Source organism: Phocoena phocoena, chromosome 4 (genome assembly GCF_963924675.1).
Source record: "Phocoena phocoena chromosome 4, mPhoPho1.1, whole genome shotgun sequence".
In the NCBI taxonomy this organism is placed as follows: domain Eukaryota; kingdom Metazoa; phylum Chordata; class Mammalia; order Artiodactyla; family Phocoenidae; genus Phocoena; species Phocoena phocoena.
In genome coordinates, this window is record NC_089222.1 from 15246952 (window position 1) to 15264252 (window position 17301).

General features: G+C 38.7%; 1 protein-coding gene across 1 annotated transcript in view; it reads left to right on the forward strand.

Moving 5' to 3' along the window:
• The first annotated feature begins 1543 nt into the window (after positions 1-1543).
• Positions 1544-17301, forward strand: part of DNAJC13 (DnaJ heat shock protein family (Hsp40) member C13) — a 123033-nt gene continuing 107275 nt past the window's right edge. The window contains exon 1 of the mRNA XM_065877076.1: positions 1544-1644. The gene's annotated coding sequence lies outside the window, so the exon portion shown is untranslated. The remainder of the gene's footprint in view (positions 1645-17301) is intronic.

The following is a 17301-nucleotide window of genomic DNA, read 5'->3' on the forward strand; positions in this document are numbered from 1 at the left end:
GCACTCCTTATTTGACACCTACAGTAAACACTGCACTTTCTTTCCCCACAACCTGCTGTCAGTACATTGGCTTTACTATGCACCGCAGCCAGCGGGTCCAAGTTTGTTTCCGAAACAGTATTCCCACACCCAGCTATTCCTGGTGCCACCCCTTAGATGTACCTTATCTTACTGATGGAATACAGGAAAGTCTACTGTAAGGATAAATGCAGTCTTTTTCTACCTCAAGGTAGGGCAAAGGGTCAAAACAGTCAGGAAACAAAATCTGTAACAGCCATTGTCTACATTCTTCATCCTGCAATTGCCATCTCTAAAAACGAGCCAACCAGTGCAAGGACCGCCAAAGAAAATATTATACTATTTCAGGATTCCTCTACTGAGGATTAAACCTCTTACCAGAGACCTTTAACCCTCATTAAAAAAATGAATTCATGCCAGCCACCTACACCACCCATGTTTTGAAGTTTGCAGCAGAATTTTAAAGTTTGCACTGTTAAAACCAAAAAGAACTGGATTAACTTCAAATTATTTTTGAACTGTGGTCTTTAGATTTCAGGTCTGAGAGTGGAGACTGAACTTAATTAAACCCTTACCCACAGGTAACACATACAATCACCTCTTTTCTGTAACCTGATTCCCCTCCCCCAGCTTCCATATACGTTCAGGGAGATAGCATCGAAGGTACAGGTCCTAGAGTGAGATTGCTTGGGTCCAGTGCTGTGGAGAGGGACCTCAATTTATCTGCAACACAAAGATAATTCCTACTTCACAGAGTTGAGGATTAACTAAGTAAACCCCTTGACACGTGATCAGTAATAAAATGGAGCTATCAGTACTATTCTGGCACTCCCACCAGCAAAAGGCTGTCGGTATTTCCGAAGCTTTGGTCTCCGTGACTTCCCAAACCAACCGATATTTAAACCCTTTTCAGCTGTCTTCTGGGAGTGTCAACAGCAAGTGAAACTACCGGCTCGCGATCCACCAAACCGGGTATAGACTGCCTCGAGGATACTCCATGGCACTTTAACTCAAGACTAGGTAAATGCTTTAAAACAAGACCTCAGGGGATTAGGAGTGCAAAACCCGTGCCGCGTGACGACCACTGGCGGGACTCAGCCACACGCTGAAAGACGGGTTCCCTTCCCGCGCTGCATGGATTCCAAATCCCACTGCCGGCCTCGACGTTCTGCGCATGCCTAACTGCATTGAGTGAGGAAGGCGGGCGAAGCAGCTAGCAGAGTAGCGGGCGGAACGCGGAATTTCATTGAAAGTGGGCGAATAAGACGCGGAGGGCTGGATGCGAGAGGGCGGAGCAGAAAGCGGAAGAATTGAAATCAGCTGACCGGGTCTTGTGACAGCCTGGGCGGGGGCGACGCAGGCGTATTGGAACGCGGTCGCTCAAAGCCTGTGCGAAGATGGCGGCCTCCAGAGTGAGCTTCTGAGAGGCAGAGGGAGGAGGCGGAGGGGGCGGGGAGGCAGCGCCGCCGCGGCATCAGGACCCCGCGGGAGCAGAGCTACAGGGCCCTCGCGGGGGAAAGGGGAAGTGGCGAGGGGGAGGAGGCCGGAGGGCGCCTCATCCCACTCTGGACGTTGAGCCGGCGGCGGGAGGAGCTCGGGCTGGAGCCTCTCCAGCCTCCCGCGAAGGTAAATCACTACGGGCACCGGACTCTGGAGCTCTGCTTTACCCCCTCGCCACGCCGCGGGGACTTGGGGGACCAACAGCAGGGAGAAGGAGGGGTGGTGTCTAGGCCGCAACTTCTTTCAGTTAAGGAAAGCAGATTACCCTCCCCCCAGACTGCTGGTCTGGTTCCTGCCCTCCGACCCCGCCCGCCCCCCGCGGTTCTGAGTGACAGTCGCCCAGGGCCCTGCCTTGTTCAGCCCCACCCCTCTTTTTGCCTCGTTTTCTGGTTTTCTACCCACCACGGTCCCCCACTCCACTCTGCACATCTTTACCCCACACAGCCCTTATTCCTTTCTGGGCTCCGCCCTCGGGATTCCCTTCCAGCTTCCTAGTCTGAGCACTCTTCTCGCTGGAGGCCGGGAACTCTTGTTTCCTTGGGTGGGCGACCCTCCTTCCTCCCACGCCCTGCATAGACTATTTGCTTAGTTTTGTTTCGTTTTGTTAGGAACTGGGGAGCACCCGCGTGGTTTCTTCTCTAGTCCCTCCCTTATCCAAAATGAAGTTTTCGTCCACAGCTTTTCCTTTTTGCAAGGTAGCTTATTCACAGGGGCCTTTCCTTCGCTGCTGTGATTTTGCCTCTGAATGCGGCCTTTGGAGTGGATGAAATAGGACTTAGACGCTTAGTTAAGAGGCTGTTAAACGCGGATTTGACTTACGGCACGTAAGAAGAGTGTATTCCTTTAAATTGTCTCCTTACTATAGGATGTTAAGTTAACCACTCTTGTCTTGAGATTGTTACCTTTATCATTTGCTTAGGGGAGAAAATTAGAAATCTTCCCCAGATGTGGCGATGGTTTCCTGAAGTAATGATTTCTCAATTCCCCTCTCTGCTTCTCCCTTTGACCCGACCTTGATTTCTCTCAGGGCCTCTACCTGATGCTGTTGCCTCACTGTGAAGGACTTTATACTGTAGGGTTATTTTGAGCGTCTTGGAATATAGTGTCTTGGGTAAAAAGTTAAATTTCAGAATATTTCTTCAGGACCTGTCCCGTGGATTGTCTTACTGTGTTTTCTTTCTTGCTTGATGGATCTGGTAGATTTCTAGGATTGAAAGTACTGTCAGCAGAGTTTAAGGAAATTACTCACGGTGGTCAGGTTTTGTAGTTATGTTACCAGTACTCTCTGAGTTTATGGGAATATGAAACAGAACTTGCCTTTAAAAAAAAAAAGGAAATTTAGAAAATTACTTGTCAGTAACTGGGTATCCCCAAAAGACTTGATTTCACTAGTTTTTAGAAAGTGCTTTATTGTTTGACTTAATTTAGGATATAACGTAAGATCTTGTTAACATTTTAAATGTAATGTGAAACAGTTTAAGTAGCTATGTCTCAAACTTGGCTTTTGCGATTAATATCACAATGGAACATAAGTCCATCCTTGCTTAGAAATATTACATTATACTCCTTGTTTGAAAACAGGAAGTAGAACATATTAAGGGAGGAAAAGAGGAGTCAGAAGGTTAAGAGATAGGAATGTAAAGCTGTAGTGCAGTTCATGGAAAATACCACAATTTGTATTCCACTGGGAGGTAATGGATATTCCTGTTTTTCTAAAGTGGTGGTAGTAAATAGTCTAAAATATATGAATGGTATGAGAGGGAAAGTTATGGAATTATGGAAAGCATAAATTCTTATTTGTAAGAATTAACTTTATCCACAAAATGGAAGCTGGTTGCTTAGGTGGACTGAAACAATACTGGCTATATTACTGAATTTGTAAAAAGGTTGGTAGTGGAGTCAGGTTCTCAGTAGCTGTTAAATTCTGGTTGAAATAAAATGTTTTAACTAATTAGGCTCCATTCCTCAACCAGTTCTATTTACACAGGTGAATTTGAGGTTTCCTTCGCACATACCTTTCCCCTTTTTCTCTGATTGAAATACTTAAAATTGGTAAAATAGAAGTAAGGCTAAGCAGATAAACTAGCAAAAATTTTGTTGCTACTAATACTGTAGTTTTAGGCCTAAATGTTAACTGTAATACTTATTAGTGGTTAAAGGGGAGTTGTTTTGAAAGAGATCCTTTAAGTCAGTGTATCTCAACTTTATCAAACCCAATAAAGGCCAACTTTTTATTTCAAATAATTAGTAACAGCCCCTTTACTATCCTGAAATAATAGTTTATAAATAATATAACCACCTTCTGGCTTTGGCCCTGGGACAAAAAGAAGCTTTGCTTCCACTGTTAGAACAAAAAAGAACTGGACTAACTTCAAATTCATGACTTTTTTTTTGAAACCTATTAAAAAGCTGAGGCCACAGAGCAAACCACTGGCCCAAAGTTTAAGGAGAGAAAGAGTATGTATGAACTGACATTCACCTTCAGTAGACACAGCTGGACACTGTTAAGCGTTCAGCTAGAATAGCTGACAAGAAAAGGAAGCCTGGGTGCACCTTCTTCCAATCTCTTTACCTACAAACCTCACTGGGTACTCCTAGAAAAGACTGGGTTGAGCTCTGGGGAGTGTCTACTGTGGTGCTGACCTAAAGGAGGAGAAGAGCAGCAGAACTTTCTGGAGGGGCAAGAAAACTGTGCTCTGAGTCTTCCCCTCTGTCTGTTCTATGGAACAAAAGCCTTAATCTGTGGAGGGAAGGGCATCTCTGCTAGCAGGCCCTGCTGGTGAGCATTCATTGAGCTGGGGGAAGACAAAAGTAGGGGGAAAGAATCTTCTCTTGGGGGAGGGGCACTGAGCCCCAAACTGCAGCCTGGGGAAACAGGAAGATCACATCCCTGTGATCCAGAGACAAAGTGTATGTCTAAGAGTAAACCTTAATCAGAGCCACAGAGACTGTACCCCCAACTCACTGCCATCAAGCTAAGAAGCTGTGAATAATAAGCAACTGCGAAATAGTACAAGGTGAAGAACAAGATTATGCAAAGAGGCTCAGGGCAAAGAATCAAATAGACATTGCTTTAGTAAACCACCCCCCACCATAGGCACAAGCTATTGTTTAGATATTCGAAGGCTGTGGTACACTGAGGATAACCGTAGCAACAGCAAAATCATAAACCCAGCCCAACTCCTAACACCCAGCACTAAATACCTAGCAAAGAAAAGGTGTGCCCATTTCCTGTCACAAAAATTATTTACCTCTATCTCTACTGTCTTATACATGTCCAGCTTTCAACAAAAAATTACAAGTCATACAAAAGGCAAAAAAAATTCCCAAGAGAAAGAGCAATCATCAGAAATACTCTTTGATTAATGCAGATGCTACTATCTGGTAAGGAATTTAAAATGACTATAATTAATATGTTAAAGGTATGAACAAAAAGTGGACAATGTACAAGATCAGGTGGGTAATTTCAGCTGAGAGACAGAAACTATAAGAAAGAATCAAAAGGAAATGTTAGAAGTTTCATTACATAGTAAAGAGCTGCAGAATGCCTTTGGGCTCAACAATAGATTTGACACAACCAAGGAAAGAATCAGTGAACTTGTAGATGTCAGAAATTATCCAACTGAAACACAAAAAAGAGTTCAAAAAAAGAACAAGATCTTGGGGATAATATCAAACATTTATTATAAATACATGCATAGTTGGAATCCCAGAAGAGAACAGAGCAGAAGAAATATTGAAATATTTGAGGAAATAATAGAAAATTTCCCCAAATTAATATCAGACATTAAACCACAGGTGCAAGAAGCTTAGAGAACACCAAGCAGGATAAATACCTGCCCCTTAAAAAACCAACACAAAACATACCTAGACATAGCAAATTCAAGCTGATGTAAGCAAAGGACAAAGAGAAACTCTTGAAGGTAGCCAAAGAGAAGCATTACAGAGGAACAAAGGTAAGAGTTACAGCAGAGAAACCATGCAAGCAAGAAGACAGCTGAGTGACAACTTTAAAGTACTGAAAGAAAAAACAATAAGAAATATAAAAAGTGAAGACAAAATATAGATACTCTGAAAAGCCATGAGAATTCAAAGTATAATCTCTCAGTTTATATGATATATGTATTCCTGGAAAATTATGTGCATATTAAACAGCAAAACATACTTTGTGATTTGTATTTTAACATAAAACTAAATTCTGGGGTTAACTATAAATAGGCTTTTATCTATGTGAATGACCACTTGGATATTTGAAAGTCACTTGAGGACAATTCTTCAATCTATGGGACTGTCTTATACATTAAGGGGTATCTAGCCCCATCCAGTAAATCCTAGTAGTGTTTCTAATCATAGTGTCTCAAGGATCAGCATTTCCCCCCCCCCACCTCCACCCCAGCAACCATTACTTTAATTCAGAATTTTAATCAGTGTTTTCAGCACGTTTTTCTGCTTCAGCAGTGTTCACACATGCTTAGCACATGTCAGTCAGTAACGTCTCTTGTCATATGGTGTGATTCTTAGTTCTGGGAACTCCTTTGAGAATCATTGATTTAGGCGATATCTTTGTAGCAAGTAACTTAAGCCAATATGGTTGTGATCATTTTTGCAAACTTAAGACACAGTTACCTGTGCAAAGTTACATTTAAGTATGGTTCAGTCAATAAAGCTGAGCATAATTTGCTAGTAGTTCTTTTCAGATGCTCTTAAGTTTATTCAGCAGCCTACATATTTGAGTTTTACTTGTACTTTTATGGACTACTTAAGGGGAAGAGTGATCTCTAAAATAAAGTCTGAAATCAGTGGGGTTTTTATAGTTTCAGAACTTAAGTTGCCCTTAGAAGTAGGCCACACTGCTTAAGCAGTGTTCACATATTTAGCACATGCCCATTGGTAATATCTTTTTTTGCAGTTGATCAATAAGAATTTGACCTTTTGATGAACAAATTGAAAACAAAATCCCTAAAGCAATCTAAATTATTTTAATGTTCTGATTTTGCCAAGTATAGTTGTGAAACATAATGGAAGGATTGATAAGGTTATGGTTAGACTTTCTCTAATGTGTAATAAATTCTGTACTAATTATATTAAAATTTAAATTCTCTTACTAGTGCTGTGGGGTTTCTCTCTCCCTCAGACTTGTACAGAATGTATTTTGGATGTTTATCAAATCTTAGAGTAGATAAGCCATTTCTCTCGATAAGCCATTTCTCTCCCCAAACTAATAGGACTGGGTTTAATTTTAAAAGTAGAATTTTCCTTTTTTTTAAAGATAACTGGTAGATTTGGGAGTGTTCTGTAAACTGTGAAGCACTATGGCAGAGTTAGGAATAATAGGGATTTTTCAGAAAGAGCCAAACTAGAAGCCTACTGTTGTTGCTATTTTGTATTGGGTGAAAGAAAGGGAAATTGCAGCCACTTAAACTCTGTCTTTTACTAGTATAAAGAGCACAGGGTTTGGGTATTAAGATGCTTACTGTAAAACTTTATTCAAGTTATATTTGTTATATGCTTAGGAAATTTAAGTCCCCCATTATGCGTTTACTATATTGTTAAGAAAAACAAGCTAAAATGTGGAATTTTTTACCATTAGGGTCTATTTAGCATATTAGAGCAAGATTATTGAGTGCCTGTTTGTGAGCTGAAGAACAGTTTATTGAACTAGTACATTTTGTTCTTGCATAAGCCAAGTTAGCTTCAAAGATAAAATGAAATAAAAATTGTGTCTAGAAAGTTTTAAGAATGTGTGCAAACTAAAAATGTGTAAGTGATCAGTACCACTGATTTCACAGAATTGCTTAAGTGAACACATTTCTTAGTTGTTTTTTTGTTTTTCTCTAGGTGAATATTTTAAGGCATTTTTAAGTTTTGGAAAGGGAAGAGTAATAACCATGCATCTTTCCTGGCAAAAACATTAATTTTTTTTTTTACGACAGATAGACGTCTATTTTGTGAGAAATAAGAATTATTCCCTCAGATTGAATCTAAAATATGAAGAGATGGGTATCTTTTTCAATATCTGATTTACATTGAAGAGAAAAAGCCAGCAAAATTAACTGCTGTGGTATATATGCTTGCTTCTCCCCCCATTGAGATCATACTAAGTGTTTCTTCAGGTTTAAGGGTTGCTTTTGAATTTCTCTTGCCCTTTTATTTCATGAATATATATTCAGTTTCTAATTGTAGAGGAATGGATTTTTTTTAAAGAAAATGAGGGGATCTTAGATTATTTTGCCCTATGGTGGCAGAAGTATTTGAAAGTTTATTTTAATGTGGCAGACAATTCAGAGGTTTCAATATTGTAACTTCTGGGCAATTATTTGGAGATGTGATTGTCAGCTGAAATTTGGTGTTACCACTGGCTTTCTTACCACATTTATTTCTGGAGTTATCGGGTTCTTCAGCAAGTTAAGAAAGCTAAGATAGTGTGTACTAAAACCTTACTTTGTGATCTATTTTATAGTTATTTAAAGATCCCTGTATTGGTAGGTGTCATACGCATTACATATTACTGATTTGTTGTTTATTTAGAAGGAAATGCTTTTGCCTATACTTGAGTTATATATTAAAACATGAAAATTAAAAATTAAAAAAGGGTTAAGGTTCATATCAGTTTTCTTTCATACACAGCACATTCTAAGACAGTCTAGTTGTAGCTTTTTAATGTGGGTAAAAATTAATGTTCTGTTAACCATTTATATTTTTTACCTTTTATATGAAACTGAACTAACCTAGTGATATAATTCACTTAGGTTTTGAATCTAGTTACAAATAAAACTAGGTGTTTAAGGGCTTCCCTGATGGCGCAGTGGTTGAGGGTCCGCCTGCCGATGCAGGGGGCATGGGTTCGCACCGCGGTCGGGGAAGATCCCACATGCCGCGGAGCGGCTGGGCCCGTGAGCCATGGCCGCTGAGCCTGCGCGTCCGGAGCCTGTGCTCCGCAACGGGGAGAGACCACAACAGTGAGAGGCCCGCATACCACACACACACGAAAAAATGTAATCAGTCCTAAAAAAAACCCAAAAAAACTAGGTCTTTAAGAAGCCAGTAATAAGGAATTCTCTCTTCCATCATTACTAAGGATTAGCCTTTGCCTTAGCAATCGTTCTCCTTCCTCCTGCATTTTCAGTAGGATATAGATGTATGAGGAAGTATTAAGTTCATAAATTAGTTTCTATCATGTGAATGTCTACCATATTTTCAGGTGTAGTTTTACAATGTAGCAGAAAAACAGTGTTTCTTTTGTAGGCGAGTTTGGTCAGAAAATAAAGGCAAATGTAGTTTTCCCCCAATTTAAAAGTTTTCACCTATAGCCAAGTTGAAAGAAATTTACATTAGGCTCCCATATATTCACCTCCAAGATTTACACATTAATATCTTGCTATACTTGATTTATCACGTATCGATCCATCTTTCTATTCACCTTATTTTTTGATGCATTTCAAGACAACCTCATGTTTTTAATTCATTATTTGAGAGCAGAGTTAATGATGAAAGAGTTCATTCTTTCATTTTATAGAGTCAAGCTGGAAAGTTAATATCTTATCTGCTCTCTGGAAGTTGTCATATTTGTGTAAAAATCATTTCCAGTTGGTCATGCAAAATGTATGCTTTGAAGGCAAGTAGCCTTGATTAAAGCCAATTCCTTCATTCATTCACTAGTGTATTATTTTTCTGAGCATACTCATTCAGCCCTGGCTAAGTGCTCTGTTTGAGTTTTTACTTAACACAAGCCATGCACATAGACTTAATTTTGCTATGTGTGCAAATTCTTTTGCTTATTGCCTGGCCGTAATCTGCTTGGGTGCTTGTGGTGTTGAGTCCCTTCATTCTGCTTTTTGTTCTTAGTGTCATTTTGATGTAGTCTTCTCTCATTGGACTCTCAAATCCTGCAATTTTTTGTCAAAATCATACCATCCAAAAGATTGTTCTCATTTTATCCATAAATGATCTTAAATGGATTGTCAGTTTTGCTGCCAGTAATAAATTAAAGAATGTGAGAACGTTAAGTGTTGTTTGAAAGCATGAAGCAAGGGAGCTCATTGAAAAAGGTGAATCTAGCCAAAATGCCAGTTAACTTGAATTTGACTTTTTAACCCTTAGTACAGTTCTCTCAAAAGAACAAACTGAGAAGTTGCAGAAAAGCTCTGTTGGTGGTATAATATTAGGATATAGAATAAGAATAAGTAAAGCCAACTTTAGAGTTTAAGTGACGCAGAATTACAGGGACTTCCCTGGTGGTGCAGTGGTTAAGAATCTGCCTGCCAATGCAGGGGACATGGGTTCGAGCCCTGGTCCGGGAAGATCCCACATGCCGCGGAGCAGCTAAGCCCGTGTGCCACAACTACTGAGCCTGCGCTCTAGAGGCTGCGAATCACAACTACTGAAGCCTGCGTGCCCTAGAGCCCGCGTACTGCAACAAAGAGAAGCCACCGCGGTGAGGAGCCTGCACACCACAATGAAGAGTAGCCCCCGCTCGCCGCAACTAGAGAAAAGCCCCTGCGCAGCAATGAAGACCTAACGCAGCCAAAAATAAATAAAACTAAAAAAAAATTAGAAATACTTTCAATATGATTTAGTTACAAAGGGCATGTAAACTTGAGTTTTTCTCATCAAAAAGGTCTTTGAGAATTTGAAGTGGGACAGTCCTGCAGGGAAGGAGATGAAATTTAAGCGGTAATTAGTTTGAACAGATAAATTCTTGCTAATTTGAATAGCACCTTAGCAACTGGCAGGATGGCAAATGCTGATGATACAGCTGCTACCAAGATCTCATCCAACAAGTTTTACACTTTTTTAGCTGGACAATTTGTTGTTTTTTAATCGAATATGCCTATAAATGACTTACGCTATTTTGCTTGATGCTAGAAATTCTGCAGATTTTTCATCGCTATTAATGCGAATTATGGTTGCTTATGAGTTTTTGCCTGTAAGCAACAGTTCTAGAACCACTTTTAGAGCTTATTTAAGAACTATACAGAGGAGATAATTGAATGGGGATTAAATTATTTTTATGGAGTTTTATGGAAACTTTTTTTCCAACAGTTTCATAAGCTAACTTATAGGCATCAAACAAATTTTAAAACATTAGGTTGGTTTCAGGTAAAGAAGCTTTTCTAAGAGCTGAAATTCTAAATGCCTAAGTGGGAGATATTTTAAATGTAGTAAATAAGATTGACTTGCAAAATAATAGTATTTTGTAGGAATAAAGTTGAAATAAAGAGAAGCTTATAGTTAAGAAGTTTTTTTTTTTTTTTTTTTTTGCGGTACGCGGGCCTCTCACTGTTGTGGCCTCTCCCGTTGCGGAACACAGGCTCCGGACGCGCAGGCTCAGCGGCCATGGCTCACGGGCCTAGCCGCTTCACGGCATGTGGGATCTTCCCGGACCGGGACACAAACCCGTGTTCCCTGCATCGGCAGGTGGACTCTCAACCACTGCGCCACCAGGGAAGCCCCTAAGATGATTTTTTTTAAATGTCATCTATCGTGGTTATCTTGGCTTTTATATTTTTTCTTTTTAAAAACACTTTAGGAAAGAAATTGTAAAGAATAAAATAATAATAATGATAATACCCTGATGTACTCCATCCAGTTTAAGAAATATGATATATTGGTATAGTTATTTTTGAATGAGCACATTAACAAGTATGAATACTGATTAAATCAATAGAACACTATTTTTGAAGGTAGAAGTTCTATGTGACACATATTGATGATATACATTGAATAGTACAAGGGCTGAAGTTAATAGATAAAAGATTTAGGATCAAGTAATTTAATAACAACTTTCCCTCCATAATGCCTTAAAAAGTACAGGAGCCTGTAGGTAATCTTGAAAATGAAATAATAATGCTCCAAAGAACTATTGCATATCTGGGGTAGTATATTTAAAGTACAGTAGTAATTATTATGATTGCTAACAAAAATATTAAGTATATTTTTGAGTGCTTATTCTGATCCAGACATCACAGTAACCCGTTTATTCAAGTTATCTCACTTGGTCCTCACCATGGCCTTTTGAGACAGGTACTGTCATCCCTATTTTATAGATAAACTGATTCTGAGAAGATAGGAAACTTGTTCAAGGCCATGCAGCCAGTAAATGGCAGTTATCACTAGTTTGTCTTTGACCATAAGTAATATTTTTAAAACTCACTACTTCTATCTTGGTGATAGCTTATTAAAACTACTTCAGCTTGTGTCTTACTAACATTAGCTTCTTGTGCTCATCATTAGTTAATGTTTAGTGTGTGCGATAGCAACTCTAGTTATCTGTGCTACAGGGAGGTATTCCAAGTGGGTCTTCCCAGATTGAATTATCACTTGACCACGGCACTTGGGGGACCTCTAGACTTGCTTTTACTCATTTTCCAATGGTTCTTTTGAAGTTGTTCCAACTGTCACTTTAAATGATACATAGTCAAGCACAGAATATTTTTGTCTTAGTTTTTCTGTATTTTCTGATATCTGTGCATTACCATTATCCACTAGTGAATTATCTGTGTGTCTAGAAATATCCTCATGGTCTGAAAGAGTTAATGCAGTTTCCACACCAATTACCTTCATTAGATGAAATGACTTTATCGCAAAGTGGTTGAGATTTTGAGCATATAAAATAGATTTACTTGAAAATGGAGAGGTTAATATTGCACCATTGGGAAGTAGGTCCCAACCTATCTCATTAATCTGATTCTTTTAAAAGCTCATTGTTTGTTAGAATAGTATTTTTCTGTTGGATTCTCCTTAAAAATTATCCTGAAACCACATATTGGTAGCAGATTTCTGTTGTCATGTATTTGTTTTGAACACTTTGTTTTTTTAAAAATATGTAAGCTTATTTATAGATGGAAACATTTAAAATGTTTATTTTTACATAGTAGAGTATTTCAGCATTGGCAACATCTTTTTTGTTTTATTTCTTTTGCCCTGTGTTAAGTACTGTAATTTGTTTCACTGCTTGAAATTGTGAGTTTCAAAGTTTCCAACAATTGCCTAATCATATTTCCAGGTGAAGATAATAATTGGCACTAGTTCTGAATTAATCTAGGAATGTGCTGTCAATGATAAGTCTGTAATTACATGGTCAGAATGAATTTATTTTGATTTTCTAAATTTGAAGGAAGGTATTATAGTTAAGCTTAAGTTCATAGAATGTGGAGTTAAGCAGGTTGAGTTCAAAAGCCTGGCCCAATCACTTACCAGTTGTTGTGACCTTAGAGAAGTGGTTTAATTTCTCTAATTCTGTTTTCTTGTCAATAAAATGGGGATCATCATTCCTGTATCTTAGTGTTGTTATGGGGACAGTGAGATACATAAATGGGTGGTAAGTGCCCAGTGTCATCATTAACACATGATGAATACTTAATAAAAGTTGCATAATTTCATGACATGTCATAATTTTTTGGTTAGGGTCACCTACCCTCCCCAATTTTAGGATAATCTTTACTGAGGATTCAGAATAGAAAAACATTATCCTAATTTCCATTTTGAGGCTGCGCAGGCACTAACATTAGCTTTGAATTATCCCATCATTTCTGGGGTTAACTTGGCTACTTAGGTAAGTATTTCCTGCCTTCATTATCTCTCCGGTGTATCCTTACCTAAATATAACATGGCTGAAAGTGAGCTTTTCAGGTAGAGGAGTGATTTTCTTCCATAAAGAGCACTTCCATTTTACTAGCCTTAGCCTTTTTGGATTGTTGTCATTCAGGGTTGGATGCAGAATAGCAATATCACTTGTTGCTTCCTAAAACATGAGAGGTAGTTATCAAGTGTGCTGATTTTGGCCACAGGAACTTGTATTGATGTCCAGAGAATCCTTTAATCCTACATTATATTTTTCTGTTAGCATTGTCATCTGCATCAGGAATACAGTATTTTTTTTCTGACAGGCCAGCTAGTGGTATACTTCTTAAATTTTTAAAATTTAATTTTTTGGGACTTCCCTGGTGGCACAGTGGTTAAGAATCCACCTGCCAGTGCAGGGGACATGGGTTCGATCCCTGGTTCAGGAAGATCCCACACGCCACGAGCAACCAAGCCCATGCGCCACAACTACTGAGCCTGAGCTGTAGAGCCTGCGAGCTGCAACTGCTGAAGCCCACGTGGCCTAGAGCCCGTGCGCTGCAGCTACTGAGCCCGCGTGCCTAGCGCCTGTGCTCCACAACAAGAGAAGCCTGCACCAGAATGAAGAGTAGCTCCTGCTCGCCACAACTAGAGAAAGCCCGTGCGCAGCAACAAAGACCCAAGGCAGCCAAAAAAAAAAAAAATTTAATTTTTTGAGGGTAAGAACACTTAACATGAGATCTACCCTCTTAACAGATTTTTAAGTGTACAATACATTATTGTTAACTATAGGCACAGTACTGTACAGCAGACTCTAGAACTTACCTTGCATAACTGAAACTTTATACCCGTTAATTAGCAACTCCCCATTTCCCCCTCACCTTGGTCCCTGGCAACCACCATTCTACCTTTCTGCTTCTGTGAGTCGGACTATTATAGATAACTCGTGTCAGTGGAATGATGCAGTATTTGTCTTTCTGTGACTGTCTTATTTCAGTTAGCATAATGTCCTCAAGTTTCACTGGTGGTGTTGAATATTGCAGGATATCCTTTTTTAAGACTGAATAATATTTCATTGTGTGTGTATACCACATTTTCTTTATCCATTCATCTGTTGATGGACATTTAGGTTGTTTACACATCTTGGCTTTTATAAATAATGTTGCAGTGAATATGGCCATGCTGTCTCTTAGTGGTCCTAATTTCAGTTCTTTTGGATAAATACTCAGAAGTTTGATTGCTGGATTATACGATAATTCTTTTTTTTTTGGCCGTGCCATGCGGTTTGTGGAATCCTAGTTCCCTGACCAGGGATCAAACCCAGGCCCACGGCACTGAAAGTGCTGAGTCCTAACCACTGGACCGCCAGGGAATTCCCTAATCTATTTTTTAATTTTCTGAGCAACTTCCATACTGTTTTCCGTAGCGCACCATTTTACATTCCCATCAACAGTGTACAAGGGTTCTACTTTCTGTACATCCTCACCAAAACTTGTTGTCTTTTATTTTTTTGATAATAGCCATTGAACAGGTGTGAGGCAGTATCTTGTAGTTTTGAGTTGCATCTCCCTGATAGTGACATTGAATATCTTTTCATATACCTGTTGGCCATCTGTATGTCTTCTAGTAGTTTAATTTTATATTAATGTGTTTTATCTTCTCTCCCTTTATCCTAACCTTGGAACTCTCTGGAGTCTAGTATTTTCATCACCCCCGAGTTCATAGGTCTCCAAAAAGTTGTAGATAAGCCTTCTTGATGTAAACTTGTTTTAATTCATTCCCCTCCTAAAAAATTCGTTTGAGTTACATATTCCCCCAAACCAGTGATACTTATGAGATCATTCTTTAGGGTTTTTTTTTTTAATTCTTAAATTTGCTTTGTTAGTGTGAGATTTCCCCCTCCCCTTTGATTTATTAGGGATCTTTACTCCTGGGTCATGCCATAAGTTCTCTGTGGCTGTCATTTTAAACTCATATTATTTTTTCTCTCACTTTCCTTTTAAAGTCCCTTGATGAGGTCAGCCAGTCTTCACTCAAACACATTTTCTTTCTTGTCAGTTTTCTCTAGATAGGTCTTTGGTTCAGTCAGTCATTCTGATGTAAGAAATTGTGGACTCAGAATCCAAACTCCACTCTTCAATGTCAGCCATTTACCTTTTCTGTCCTCCTTTTTCTTACATTTTTCCAATCTTCAGTTACAGTATGTAAGGGGAAAATATCATCTGTAGACCTATAGTTTTTCACTTTTTTGGCACCTTTTCAGAGATCCAACCTGTTTCTTTTCAGCAATATCGTTTACTACAAGTAATTCAGGAGGCAGGGATGATGTGTGCTGGGTGTAGTAATTCTTGGTTGGCTGCCTGTGTCATTTCAGATACACAATCCAGAAAAAACAAAACAGCACACCAAATGACAGGACTATATTTAACTGTCTCCATGCACACTAGTAGGAAGATGTCATTGACTGTTAAGAGATATTTCCTCTCTGGTAACCATAATGGTTTCTCTAAACTTGCTGTTACTTGTGGTTCTCCTATTATTCCTCAGAGCATGAATTGATGTTTTTCTGGAAGGTTTGCCAAAACCTTATTTGGGAGTACCTGTTAGAATATCAAGTTTGAAGTGGCCATCAGAATTACTCATGGGGTTGCTGAATTTCATTCATTCACTCAGATACTCATTGAGCACCTGTTTTGTGTTAGGTACTCTTGCCAGCTCTGGAGAGCCTAGAGAAAATGAGCATAACAGACAAAAATACCTCTCTGGATATTCTAGTAGGATTAGATAAATAATAAATAGACTAAATTGCACGTTAGACTCTGAAAGGTACCCTAGAGAAAATATGAGCAGGAGTTAAGATAGAGAGTGTAGAATGAGGAGGGTAATCACAATTTAAAACAAGATAGTTAGGCTAGGCCTCATTGTAAAGGTGACATTTGGACAGAGTTGAAGGAGCTGAAGGTGTTAGCCATGTAGGTATTTAGGGGAAGAGCGTTCTACAATACATAGAGTACAGAGGCCCTTGCTAATTTGCTGATAGAAAAACAAGAAGAATGAAGAAAGCAATGTCAAAATAGAGGTATCTTTAAAAATGTGTTTGCCTCTCAGATACATATCCAAGAGAAATGAAAACATTCACACAATATGATTGTTCATAGCAGCATGATTGATAATAGCCAAAAAGTAGAAACAACACAAATGCCCATCAACTGATGATAAAATGTGTTGCATCTATACAATAGAAGGAAACTGATCTATGCCACAACATGGATAAACTTTGAAAATGTTATGCTAAGTGAAAGAAGCCAGTCACAGAGACCACATATTGTATGATTCTATTTGTATGGGATTCCAAAATAGGCAAGTGCGTAGTGACAGGAAGTAGATTAGTGGATGCCAGGTGGTGGGAGTGAGGGGGATTGGGGAGTGGCTCCTAGCAGGGGTTTCTTTTTGGGGTGATAAAAATACTGTGTTGGTTGTAGAACTCTGTGGATATGCTAAAAACCCATGAATTGTACACTTTTAAAAGGGTGAATTTTATAGTGTGTGAATTGTGTCTCAAAAAGCTGTTATAAAAATGTTTTTGGATAAAAATGGTTTTATTCTAATTATGAAAAGAATACTTGTTGACTAAAAAAAGTTTAGACATATAAAGATGTAAAGAAAGCTAAGTGAACCATACTTCTAACCATACTTCTAACCAGTTTGCATTATTGACCCTTTGGTATGTACCTTACAGTACTTTTTAGAGAGCATTTCTAATTATTAAGGGTAGGAAGCAATAGCCAAGTGACACAAGAAATAAATAACCATATTCATTTTTAACTTTTATTCAGTGTGAAGCAAATGATGCAGAATTTTCAAAATTTATCATCAGTCTTTCATTAGTAGCCAGTTTATGCAATTATTCTGTAAAATTAGCTAAATTGAAATTTTTTCATGAGATAAATGGATTCTGGATTTTTTACACCTCAAGGTTATAGTCAACAAACTAATCTTGAAATATTGCACATAACATGGTCCCTCTGCCTGTGGCTGTTAGGAAGTTCAACAATCTTCAACTGTCCTGTTTAACTAGAGAGTTCACTAACCAAACTGTAACAAACATTTCTAAACACTTAATTTCTGCACTCATCTTGATGTTTGCAACTACACTTTGAGTAGCATTGTTCTAGTATGGAATACCATGTGACTTAAAAATTATTTTCTCAAAGTATAGTT